The following is a 14,242-nucleotide window of genomic DNA, read 5'->3' as shown; positions in this document are numbered from 1 at the left end:
ATATGGGGTCTCGAGCCCCTTCAAGCTCTTCCAGTTCTTTCTCTGATTCCTTCAACGGGGGTCCTATTCTCAGTTCAGTGGTTTGCTGCTGGCATTCGCCTCTGTGTTTGCTGTATTCTGACAGTGTCTCTCAGGAGAGATCTACATCCGGCTCCTGTCGGCCTGCACTTCTTTGCTTCATCCATCTTGTCTAATAGGGTGGCTGTATATGTATGGGCCACATGTGGGGCAGGCTCTGAATGGGTGTTCCTTCAGTCTCTGTTTTAATCTTTGCCTCTCTATTCCCTGCCAAGGGTATTCTTGTTCCCCTTTTAAAGAAGGAGTGAAGCATTCACATTTTGATCATCCATCTTGAGTTTCATTTGTTCTAGGCATCTAGGGTAATTCAAGCATTTGAGCTAATAGCCACTTATCAATGAGTGCATACCATGTGTGTTTTTCTGTGATTGGGTTACCTCACTCAGAATGATATTTTCCAGTTCCAACCATTTGCCTACGAATTTCATAAAGTCATTGTTTTTGATAGCTGAGTAATATTCCATTGTGTAGATGTACCACATTTTCTGTATCCATTTCTCTGTTGAAGGGCATCTGGGTTCTTTCCAGCTTCTGGCTATTATAAATAAGGCTGCTATGAACATAGTGGAGCACGTGTCTTTTTTATATGTTGGGGCATCTTTTGGGTATATGCCCAAGAGAGGTATAGCTGGATCCTCAGGCAGCTCAATGTCCAATTTTCTGAGGAACCTCCAGACTGATTTCCAGAATGGTTGTACCAGACTGCAACCCTACCAACAATGGAGGAGTGTTCCTCTTTCTCCACATCCTCTCCAGCATCTGCTGTCACCTGAGTTTTTGATCTTAGCCATTCTCACTGGGGTGAGGTGAAATCTCAGGGTTGTTTTGATTTGCATTTCCCTTATGACTAAAGATGTTGAACATTTCTTTAGGTGTTTCTCAGCCATTCGGCATTCCTCAGCTGTGAATTCTTTGTTTAGCTCTGAACCCCATTTTTTAATAGGGTTATTTGTCTCCCTGCAGTCTAATTTCTTGAGTTCTTTGTATATTTTGGATATAAGGCCTCTATCTGTTGTACGATTGGTAAAGATCTTTTCCCAATCTGTTGGTTGCCGTTTTGTCCTAACCACAGTGTCCTTTGCCTTACAGAAGCTTTGCAGTTTTATGAGATCCCATTTGTCAATTCTTGATCTTAGAGCATAAGCCATTGGTGTTTTGTTCAGGAAATTTTTTCCAGTGCCCATGTGTTCCAGATGCTTCCCTAGTTTTTCTTCTATTAGTTTGAGTGTATCTGGTTTGATGTGGAAGTCCTTGATCCACTTGGACTTAAGGTTTGTACAGGGTGATAAGCATGGATCGATTTGCATTCTTCTACATGTTGACCTCCAGTTAAACCAGCATCATTTGCTGAAAATGCATCCATTGGATGGTTTTGGCTCCTTTGTCAAAAATCAAGTGACCATAGGTGTGTGGGTTCATTTCTGGGTCTTCAATTCTATTCCATTGGTCTATCTATCTGTCTCCGTACCAATACCATGCAGTTTTTATCACTATTGCTCTGTAATACTGCTTGAGTTCAGGGATAGTGATTCCCCCTGAAGTCCTTTTATTGTTCAGGATAGTTTTAGCTATCCTGGGTTTTTTGTTATTCCAGAAATCTGTTGCCTCATACAACTGGTAGAGCAGGATACTCCCTGCATTTGTCTCCTTGTTTGTAAAGTGGTTCACACCATGGGCTTTCAGTATTTTTCCAGTTTTGGGAGAGGTTCAGTAACTCAAGGTGTTGGCAAATTGGAAAACTTATTCCAGATACTTAAAAAGTTATCCTAATACTTCTGTTGTTCTAGAACCACTTCTGGTACCAAAATCTGGGTTAGCCAGTGTTCTCCAGAGGAACAGAATTTATAGAATATTTACATAAATGCTCGTGACTGATGAACCACCGCTTCAGCCCATGTTACCAGCTCTGAGTGTTGAGCTGTTTTTTCTTGCCATTTAATCTGAAGTGTTTATCAGTTCTGTGGTGTTTTGGCTGGGTCTTTGGGGCTGTTAGGTGTGAAGTGTATCATCTCTAAATCATACACAAATGGAAGTGCTTTGACTTTCCCCCCATTCATATACCTTTTATTTGTTTTTCTGATATTTATTGTTCTAGATAACACATCCTGCACTGAACTGAGTGAAAATGGAATGAGTGAACACACTTTCTTGTCCTTGATTTTAGTATAAATGCTTTCAGTTTAATATAATGTTGGCTAGAGGTTTGCCACATATAGGTTTTATTATGACCAGATGTATTTCTTCTAGTCCAAGTTTTTTTTTAACCAGAAAGGGTTTGATAATGTTCCTTTCTTTTTATCTTATAGAGTAGTTTGAGAAGCATTGGTATTAATTCGTCTTTGAAATTCTGGCAAAATTCAGTAACAAATTCATTTAGACCTGGACTTTCTTTAGTTTGAAGATTTTAAGTGATTATTCAAACTTCACTGCTCATTATAGATATATTTAAATTGCTTAGTATAATCTTAGTTTAATTTTGGTACATCATAGTCATCTAGGATTTTATGTTCATTTTAGATTTTTTGATTTAACGGAATATGTGTTTTTATGGTAAGACATAATGAGTTGTTTTTTTTTATATTTCATTGGTTTATCTGTTGTAATGGTTCCCTTTCATCTCTAATTTCATTAATTTGAGTTTTCTCTCTCCCTTTGTTTAGTTTGTCAATCTTGTATTTTTTTTCAAAGAACTAATGCTTTGTTTAATTGATTCTTTGTATTATTTGCTTCCATTTCGTTAATTTCTATCCTGATCACAATGTTTTCTTTTATTTACTGAGTTATGATTTGAAGCCCCCCCCAATCCTTAAGGTGTATTATAACTTTAATTTTTTCAAAGCCTATTTTTAATGATGGTTCTTAAACACTTTAACCTCTCTTTTATTTCACCACCCACTTGAGGTCATGGAAAAGAAAGGATAAAGGGGAAATAGACTTGTTTAGAAAGGTTTCTTTGGAGCGAAGTCCATCTGCATTGTCAGGAAATCAGCAGTTCAGTTCACAGGAGTCAGCAACAGCAGCTCAATTCACTCACAGACATTATATGGGTACACTAGCTGTCCAGTTTGGTGGAGTTGGGATAGCAAGCACAAATCAGTAATGATGGCACTACCCAGCAGAGACAGCCAGGCCTCTGCCTTGGCATGAGTCAGCAGAAGGGACCAGTAGGCTCAGTTTTCAGCTGTACCTCTCTTAGCAAAGCAAAGATCAGTGAAGACGCTAGACCAACAAGCATTGCACAGCAAGCTGTACTAACCAGCCAAGCTCAGCCTCCACCACTGTCTGTGAGTCCTTTTTATACTACCTCCAAACATCATGTGTCTTCCACAGGTCTTTTGTCAGCACTTGTCTTGCCTCAGCACTTGTGTCTGTCTTAGCTGACATCACTCTGCCAATCAATTCCAGTTCGTGGAAGCAGCAAGAGGATCACACCTCTCTCTGTGGAGTCCCTACAAGTGGAGCTCAATTACACAGTGTAAAGTGGACCAATACATGCTTGTTATTATTGAAGAATCATTCATCACATGTCCTTTCACGTGCTTGCTTTAGCAGAACACCCTTTCACCTGTGTCTGCTTCAACCAAACTGAAAGGTTAAATCTATTTTATCTTGGGGACCTCCATTTTTAAAGCCTGAGAACTTGACCTGCACCAGAACCCAAGCTACACCCAAGTACCAGGAAGGACCTCACAACTTGTCCTTGGCCAGAGTCACTCCCTAGCTACTTCCTAGCAACAGTCAATCAAGAATAGTCTGATTCTTCCAGCTGTACTTTCAGACTGTTTGTTTGTTCATGGTTTTGCTTCAGAGCACCTGCCTGTCAGCTTACAATAGTCATCCTATTAGATGCTTGCCAGGCTGGGCACCCTCTTGCTTGTTTGACATTTCCTATAAAACCTTGACCCACTGAGCACTCAGGGATTCATCCTCCAGTCAGGGTTGGTGGTGAGCCCTAGCTTGAGCTTGAATGAAAAGACCCTAGTGTGATTGCATTGGAATAGGTCCCTTGGTGGACTTTTGGGGTTCTCAATCCTGAACAGGGCACAACAAAACATTCCTTCATGAGTCTGCCTTAGCTTTTCACCTGTGTCTGCTTCAGGAAACACTACTTCATGTCTTTGTCCCAGCAAAACACCATCTAACACAATTGACTTTTCAAAGAACCTTAAGTGCCCACTTCAGTGCATCATTAGTTATTAAGGTTTATCCAGGTAGATACATAGGGCTTTAAACATAAACCCTCCCTCTTGGAACAAATATAATGTGGGTTGTTTAATCTCCTGAGTTTATATATTTTCTAGGTTTTTCCTTGCTTTTCATATGTGCAGTATTATTCCATTGTGATCATGTAAGAATACAAGGTGTTATTTCAAATTTTCTGTGTTTGTTGAGCCTTGCTTTGCGCCTAATGAGTGATCTATTTTAGAGAAAATTTCATAGGATGATGAAAAAAGAATGTATTCTACTCTGTTTGGATGGAATGTTCTATAAATGTTATACCCATTTGATCTATGATGTTATTAATTCACGTTTGTTTTTGTTTTTGTTTTGTTTTGGCCAAGATCTGTCAGTTCATACGGTGTGGATACTCCATGTACTAAGTGTAATATGTGACCACATGTAATATATTGGTGCTAGCACAAATATGTGACCTTATATTCAATAGTATTTGTCTTATGAAATTAGAAACCATCTAGAGCTGGTGTGTGAACCTCGCTGATCCTGGCCCACAGCTCCTTGCTCCCAAATCCCGTGGGAAAGAGAGCTGATTGCCTAGAAGTGTGGGCAATCCTGAGACTGCAGGGCAGGAGAGACCACCACTTCTGTCCACCTTTGCCCACATCCCTGGCCCAAGAGGAAACCATATAGTGCATATAGGCACAGGAAGATAGGGGCAGTCAAGCTGCAGGAGCCCTGTGGTCCAGACTGCACCCAGATCTGAACGGACCCAGTCAAACAGCTCCCTACACCCAAATCCCATGGGAGGGAGAGCTAGACCTTCAGATGGGTGGACGTGCCTGGGAAACCAGAGGGACTTCTCTCTGCCCACATTTCTGACTCTAGAGGAAAATGCCTAGTGCCATCTGGGCCCCCCATGCACAGGGGCCCAGGAGAAGGAGGGGCAGGCCCTTCTGGTTCCTGCTCACAGAGACAGCTGAAAGCCAGTGGACAGGAATGACTACACACCTGAGAGCAGAATACTCTGTTCTCATAACTGACTGAAAGAAAATAGGAAAACAGGTCTACAGCACTCCTGACACACAGGCCTATAGGACAGTCTAGCCACTGTCAGAAATAGCAAAACAAGGTAACACCAGAGACAACCTGATGATGAGAGGCAAGCGCAGGAACCCAAGCAGCAGAAACCAAGACTACATGGCATCATCGGAGCCCAATTCTCCCACCAAAGCAAACACGGAATATCCAAACAGGAGAAGGAAATGAACAAAACCATCCAGGAGTTAAAAATGGAAATAGAAGCAATAAAGAAAGCACAAAGGGAGACAACCCTGGATATAGAAAACCAAAAGAAGAGACAAGGAGCTGTAGATACAAGCTTCACCAACAGAATAGAAGAGATGGAAGAGAGAATCTCAGGAGCAGAAGATTCCATAGAAATTATCGACATAACGGTGAAAGATTGTGTAAAATAGAAAAAGCTACTGGCCCAAAACATACAGGAAATCCAGGACTCAATGAGAGGATCAAACCTAAGGATAATAGGTATAGGAGAGAGTGAAGACTCCCAACTCAAAGGACCAGTCAATATCTTCAACAAAATCATAGAAGAAAACTTTCCTAACCTAAAGAGAGAGATGCCCATAAATATACAAAAAACCTACAGAACTCCAAATAGATTGGACCAGAAAAGAAACTCCTCCCATCACATAATAGTCAAAACACCAATTGCACAAAACAAAGAAAGAATATTACAAGCAGTAAGGGAAAAAGGTCAAGTAACATATAAAGGCAGACTTATCAGAATCACACCGGACTTCTCACCAGAAACTATGAAGGCCAGAAGATCCTGGACTGATGTTATACAGACCCTAAGAGAACACAAATGCCAGCCCAGGTTACTGTATCCAGCAAAACTCTCAATTAACATAGATGTAGAAACCAAAATATTCCATGACAAAACCAAATTTACACAATATCTTTTTACAAATCCAGCCCTACAAAGGATAATACATGGAAAACTCCAACACAAGGAGGCAAGCTACACCTTAGAAAAAAGCAAGAAACTAATCGTTTTGCAACAAAACAAAGAGAAGACAAGCACACAAACATAATCTCACCTCCAAATACGAAGATAACAGGAAGCAACAATCACTATTCCTTAATATCTCTCAACATCAATGGACTCAATTCCCCAATAAAAAGACACAGATTAACAAACTGGATATGTAATGAGGACCCAGGATTTTGCTGCCTACAGGACATACACCTCAGAGACAAAGACAGACACTACCTCAGAGTAAAAGGCTGGAAAACAACTTTCCAAGCAAATGGTCTGAAGAAGCAAGCTGGAGTAACGATTACTAATATCAAATAAAATCAATTTTCAACCAAAAGTCATCAAAAAAGAGAAGGAAGAACACTTCATATTCATAAAAGAAAAATCCACCAAGATGAACTTTCAATCCTAAATATCTATGCTCCAAATACAAGGACACCTACATACATAAAAGAAACCTTACGGGCTGGAGAGATGGCTCAGCGGTTAAGAGTACCGACTGCTCTTCCCAAGGTCCTGAGTTCAAATCCCAGCAACCACATGGTGACTCACAACCATCTGAAATGAGTCTGATGCCCTCTTCTGGTGTGTCTGAAGATAGCGACAGTGTAATCATAATATATAATAAATAAATAAAATAAAAAAAAAAGAAACCTTACTAAAGCTCAAAGCACACATTGCACCTCACACAATAATAGTAGGAGATTTCAACGCCCCACTCTCATCAATGGACAGATCATGGAAGCAGAAATTAAACAGAGACGTAGACAGACTAAAAGAAGTTATGAACCAAATGGACTTAACAGATATTTATAGAACATTCTATCCTAAAACAAAAGGATATACCTTCTTCTCACAACCTCATGGTACTTTCTCCAAAATTCACCATATAATCGATCACAAAACAGGCCTCAACAGATACAGGAAGATAGAAATAATCCCATGAATCCTATCAGATCACCATGCACTAAGACTGGTCTTCAATAACAACAATAATGACAGAAAGCCTACGTATACAACTTGGTCAAGGAAGAAATAAAGAAAGAAATTAAAGACTTCTCAGAATTTAATGAAAATGAAGATACAACATCCCCAACCTTATAGAATACAATGAAAGTGGTACTAAGAGGGAAACTCATAGCTCTGAGTTCCTGCAAAAAGAAACAGGAGAGAGCATATGTCAGCAACTTGACAGCACACCTAAAAGCTCTAGAACAAAAAGAAATAAATAAACCCAAGAGGAGTAGAAGGCAGGAAATAATCAAACTCAGAGCTGAAATCAACCAAGTAGAAACGAAAAGGACTATACAAAGACTCAACAAAATCAGGAGCTGGTTCTTTGAGAAAATCAGCAAGATAGATAAACCCTTAGCCAGACTAACCAGAGGTCACAGAGACAGTATCCAAATGAACAAAATCAGAAATGAAAAGGAAGACATAACAACAGAATCTGAAGAAATCAAAAATCATCAGATCCTATGACAAAAGCTTATATTCAACAAAACTGGAAAATCTGGAGGAAATGGACAATACCACAGATACCAGGTGCCAAAGTTAAATCAGGAACACATAAACCATCTAAACAACCCCATAACTTCCAAAAATAGAGGCAGTTATTAAAAGTCTCCCAACCGAAAAGAGCCCAGGTCCAGATGGGTTCAGTGCAGAATTCTATCAGACCTTCATAGAAGACCTCATACCAATACTGTCCAAACTATTCCACAAAATAGAAACAGACGGAGTGCTACCAAATTCCTTCTATGAAGCCACAATTACTCTTATACCAAAGTGACACAAAGACCCAGCAAAGAAAGAGAACTTCAGACCAATTTCCCTTATGAATATTGACGCAAAAATACTCAATAAAATTCTTGCAAACCGAATCCAAGAGCACATCAAAAGAATTATCTATCATGATCAAGTAGGTTTCATCCCAGGTATGCAGGGATGGTTTAATATACGAAAATCCATCAATATAATCCACTATATAAACAAACTCAAAGATAAAAAGCACATGATCATTTCATTAGATGCTGAGGAAGCATTTGACAAAATTCAACACCCCTTCATGATAAAAGTCCTGGAAAAGTCAGGAATTTAAGACCCATATCTAGGGGCTGGGGATTTAGCTCAGTGGTAGAGTGCTTACCTAGGAAGCGCAAGGCCCTGGGTTCGGTCCCCAGCTCCGAAAAAAAAAAGAACCAAAGAACCAAAAAAAAAAAAAAAAAAAAAAAAAAAGATTAAGACCCATATCTAAACATAGTAAAAGCAATATACAGCAACCAATAGCTAACATCAAACTAAATGGAGAGAAACTTGAAGCAATCCCACTAAAATCAGGGACTAGACAAGGCTGCCCGCTCTCTCTATACTTATTCAATATAGTACTCGAATTCCTAGCCAGAGCAAGCAGGCAGCGAAAGGAGGTCAAAGGGATACAAATTGGAAGGGAAGAATTCAAAATATCACTATTTTCAGATGATATGATAGTATACTTAAGTGACCCCAAAAGTTCCACCACAGAACTACTTAACCTGATAAACAACTTCAGCAAAGTGGCTGGGTATAAAATTAACTCAAACAAATCAGTAGCCTTCCTCTACTCAAAGGATAAACAGGCTGAGAAAGAAATTAGGGAAATGACACCCTTCAAAATAGACAGAAATAATATAAAATATCTTGGTGTGACTTTAACCAAGCAAGTGAAAGATCTGTATGACAAGAACTTCAAGTCTCTGAAGAAAGAAATTGAAGATCTCAGAAGATGGAAAGATCTTCCATGCTCATGGGTTTGCAGGATTAATATAGTAAAGATGGACATTTTGCCAAAAAGCAATCTACAGATTCAATGCAATACCCATCAAAATTCCTACTCAATTCTTTATAGAGATAGAAAGAGCAATTTGCAAATTCATTTGGAATAACAAAAAATCCAGGAGAGCGAAAACTATACTGAACAATAAAAGAACTTCTGGGGGAATCACCATCTCTGACTTCAAGCAGTATTACAGAGCAACAGTCATAAAATCTGCATGGTATTGGTACAGAGACAGGCAGATAGATTAGTTGAACAGAAATGAAGACCCAGAAATGAACCCACACACCTATGGTCAATTTATCTTTGACAAAGGAGCTAAAAACCATCCAGCGGAAGAAAGATAGCATTTTCAACATATGGTGCTAATTCAACTGGAGGTCAGCATGTAGAAGAATGCAAATCGATCCATTCTTATCACCATGTACAAAGCTTAAGTCCTTTTTAAGCTTGACCTTTTCCCCTTACTGCTTGTAATATTCTTTCTTTGTTTTGTGCATTTGGTGTTTTGACTATTAAGTGATGGGAGGAGTTTCTTTTCTGGTCCAATCTATTTGGAGTTCTGTAGGCTTCTTGTACGATTGTGGGCATCTCTTTCTTTAGATTAGGGAAGTTTTCTTCTATAATTTTGTTGAAGATATTTACTGGCCCTTTAATTGTGAATTTTCATTTTCTTTTATTACTTTTATCCTTAGGTTTGATCTTCTCATTGTGTCCTGGATTTCCTGGATGTTTTGAGTTTTTTTGCATTTTGCATTTTCTTTGACAGCTGTGTTAATGCTTTCCATGGTATCTTCTGCCCCTGAGATTCTCGCTTCAATTTCTTGTATTTTGTTGGTGATGCTCGTGTCTGTGACTTCTGATCTCTTTCCTAGGTTTTCTATCTCCAGGATTGTCTGTCTTTGTGATTTCTTTATTGTTTCTATTTCCATTTTTTTGATCCTGGATCATTTTGTTCAATTTCTTCACCTGTTTGTTTGTGTTTTCCCTTTAAGAGCTTCTACATGTTTACCTGTATTTCCCCGCACTTCTTTAAAGCAGTTATTTGTGTCCTTCTTAAAGTCCTGTATGGCTTTATGATATGAGAATTTATATCCGAGTCTTGTTTTTCAGGTATGGTGGGGTATCCAGAACTTGCTGTGGTGGGAAAACTGGGTTCTGATGATGCCAAGTAGTCTTGGTTTCTGTTGCTTAAGTTGCTGTGCTTGTTTCTTGCCATGTGGTTATCTCTGATATTAGTTGGTCTTGCTGTTCGTGACTGGAGTTTTTCCCTCCTATGGGCCTGTGCGTCTGTGATCTTAGGAGTGTGAGTACTCCTGGGAGATCAGCTCTTTCTGTGCAGGATTTGGGTCCGGAGTGCTGTGGGACAGCCTTAGCTCTGGGCACTGATTGATACCAGAGGGATCTGGTCTATACCTTTTGATATGAAAAGTCATAGTATTAATATACAGAATTATCAGTGAAAAGTATGTATTGGTTCTGTAGTATTGGGTTCTCACCCCCCTCTTCCTTTCTTGATTAACTATTACTCTAGTGTGGTTTATCTTTTCTCTGGCCCAGTGGATCAATTTGTCTTTCTCATTTCCTAACTCTGAGAACTTATCTGTTATAATTCTTTAAAAAGTATTTTGTATGCCTCTATAACAAGTTTCTTTTCCTAGTCACATTACTACGGAATTGGTCTTTTCAGCGTGTTGTGGCTATCTCAGAGTTACAAGTGGTATCTTATATTTATTTCATCTTGGTTGTTATATATCCTCCAATTATTTCACCTTGTCCTCAAGCTCAGACATTCTGGTCTCTCCTTGAGTCCTGCTATTGGTGAGACTGTTCACAGAGCTTTGGAATTTACTCATGTTTTTATTTCCGCATTTCACCATTTTCCTTCAGTACTCGTCTTGGTTGAATCGCCCTGTCGTGCTTTCTTACTTCACCCAGCTGTTTGTGTTCTCGATTACATTTTTTCCCTTTGATTTCTTGAAACATACTTAAATTATTCTTCGATTTCATCTAACTCTTTTAGGTGGCATTATTGTGGGATTAGTAATATTTGGAGGCGTTATATTAACTAGTGTTTCTCATGTTATTATGTTGGTATTTTTACATCTAGGGTATTTTTTTGGTGTGATTAATTTGGACTTTAAAGAAATCAGTTGTATTCTTTCAGTCAAAATATTTGTGTGTTCAGATGGGACTTGGATATGGTAGAGTTAAGCGAGTAGTTCAGAATGTAGTTTCTTAGTCTTTGGGGCTCAGAGTGACTGGCATGAAATCTATATTATTCCCTAAATAGAATCTTGATTTTATGGCGTGGACAGGGAAATTGGCCCAGAGACATGCCTTCATGCCAAATGGCAGCTTGGGTGAGCAGAGGACACCCAGAGGCTGGCCCATTGCCACAGGCACAGGTCGGCTGTAGGCACACAGAGGCCATTCCTCAGCCATACCCCAAGGTGCAGGCAGGCAGAGGACGCCCAGAGGCCTGCCTGCTGTCAGGCTGCGCAGAGGAGGCCTGCCAGCAGTATGACAAGTTTATGTAGGACAGATGGGAGAGAAAGAGGTGCCTAACAGTTGGGGCACTATGAAGAGAGGTGGAATTGGAGATGTGAGGGTGAGAGGAGCAGCCTGTTGTGAGTAGCCTGCCCTGCCACCTGAGGCCACCGTGAAGTCTCAGCCCACGCTGCTGCTGAGGGCCACGTCTGGGTCTGTGGGCATGCAGCACCAGGCACCTGTGTGTATGTCCGTGATTCATATCACCACTAAAGACTATGCAGATGTTCCTGCTGTGGGCAGCTACCCTGGACCACACAGACGTCCACAGGCTATGTAGAGCTGGCCCAACTCCTCACTGACTATGGTGCTGTGGAGAGCTCGCTTCCCCACCTCTTGACCATGGTAGCACTCAGGAGAGTGGGTCCCACACTTCACCTCGGCAGTACCATAGAACTTGGCCTGGTGGCAAGGGCATAGGTAAGCCAGTCTGAGGGCCTAAGAGTAGGAGATCTGACCCTGCCCCATCACTGCTGCAGCAGTGAATAAACTCAGCGTTCTCTCAGGTGGAGGGCTCACTATGGTGTGGGGTGCAGGAGGGCTGGTGGACTGACTAACCCAGCTACCTTCCAGGCACAGATCCAGTGCTTTGACTTGGCTTGCCCCAATAGCTACCCCATCTATGAACTGTTAGAGCTTGTGGAAGGGCCAGTCCTGTAGATCCAAAGCTGCAGGATCTCCATGACAAAGGGCAACAACAGGATGTCTGAGAGGAGGCCTGGTGAGGATAGTTAGCAGAAGCCTCTTACCAGACCAATGAGTCACCATGATGAACATTTGCAAGTGAAGATGTGTGGACAAAAGGGTATACTATGGGACACACTGTGACATACTACAGTTTCCATGATGAGATGTTTTCTATGCTTTGTTTTGTTTATATTTCATTATTTTGGTTTTTTACTTTCTTTTATGAGGGAGTTTGCAAGGGAAGAGGACCGATATGAAGGGATGGGGAGATGAGTGGGACCAAGGGGCATGATATGAAACGAAGAATCAACACAGAGCTTTACAAAAAAAGATTACTTTTAAGAACAACCACAACTGCTGGTTTTATATAATGGTTATTTGTCTGGGACTTCATCTAACCGGAGGCTGGAATTAACTTTAGGAAGACTGCGGTTGCTTTGGCTTCTCATATTTCTTGTCTTTCCACTTTAGGTCTTGTATCTCTAGGATTTGATCAGTGGTTATGCTAAAAAAAATCAATAATTTTTCCAGGGAAGTATTTGTAATGATCAAATAATGTTACCTGAAGATGTGGCTGAGGTGGTTTTCCATTCTCTGGTTTGGGGTGAGCTCACACGCTTAGCACATCAGGTCCAGCCCTGTGTCCTTCCAACACTAGAGTACTAACTGCAGAAGCAGCCATGACTGATGCTTAAGTCCACTATGAAAACACTAGAGTGTCCATTTTAAAATAATTGCTTCTTCAATTCCAGTTTGAATATTGCATGGTTCAGAATCAAAATTGCCCTGCTCCCCCGAGGGTCTGCAGGCTGTTTAGAGTGTATTCCCTTGCCGTATGGCTTTCTAGAGTATATGAAGTTGTCTCTAGAGTTGACAAGCCATGACTTCACAGGGGTCTTTTTTAAATGGCCTTTTGCCATAGCTCTGTTGGGATAGAAAATACAGGGGAGAGAAGATTTTCCCAACCTTCATCTCCCTCTGCGGGTGTACCTGCCTTTCGCAGCTTTTGTCTCCACCCTCCCCATCCTGTTAACTGAAAGACAGAGCACAGTTTCTCAGCCTTTCTTGTTTTAAGCCGTGGTTCTCGCACTCTCCAGTTGGGCTGCCTTTGCTGGGAAGAAAGCATTCCCAAATTGGAGCTAACTACTCTAAGGAACTTTCTCTCCTTCTGTTTCACTATGAAGTTTCCTATTTTACTTTGCTACAGAAACTAGCATGTCTCCACCATCACCCACCTCTTAGGACAGCTGTACTCCAGATACCCCAGATTATTCCCAGAGATTCTAGCAGTCTGTGCGTGGGTGTCGTCCACCATGTTCTGGAAGCTTGGCTTGTACGTTCATGCTTTTTATAGTGTCTGCTTCAGAATATACTAATTTAATTTTAATGACATACAGCTTATCAATTCTTTCTTTCATGAATCTTGCCCTTGGTTATCATATATAAAACATGATTACTAAACCCAAGGCCATCTAGGTTTGCAAGCATGCACTCACATGTGCACATGTGCACTCCCACATGTATACACACACATGCATACACACACATGCATACACACACACATACAAACACACAAACACACACACACACACACACACACACACACACACACACGGGAAACAGTGATCACTGTTGGTTCTTTCTCATTTGATAGCTTTTCTTGTGACAATGTACTGAGAGTTCAGTTTCACACTGAGCCTGGAGCTTGTTGGTTCATCTGGTCTGGTTGGCTAGCAAACCCCAGGCATCCTTCTGTTTCTACACACTCAGTTAATTACAAGCCACTGGGTGTGACTTTTATGTGTTAATGTGGGCTCTGGGAACTAAGGTCTTCACACTTGTGCAGCAAACATATTACTGAGCAAGCCACCTTT

The sequence above is a fragment of the Rattus norvegicus genome, chromosome 14, assembly GCF_036323735.1.
Source record: "Rattus norvegicus strain BN/NHsdMcwi chromosome 14, GRCr8, whole genome shotgun sequence".
NCBI lineage: Eukaryota > Metazoa > Chordata > Mammalia > Rodentia > Muridae > Rattus > Rattus norvegicus.
The sequence above is the reverse complement of the archived record's forward strand: the minus strand, read 5'-3'. Positions refer to the sequence as shown.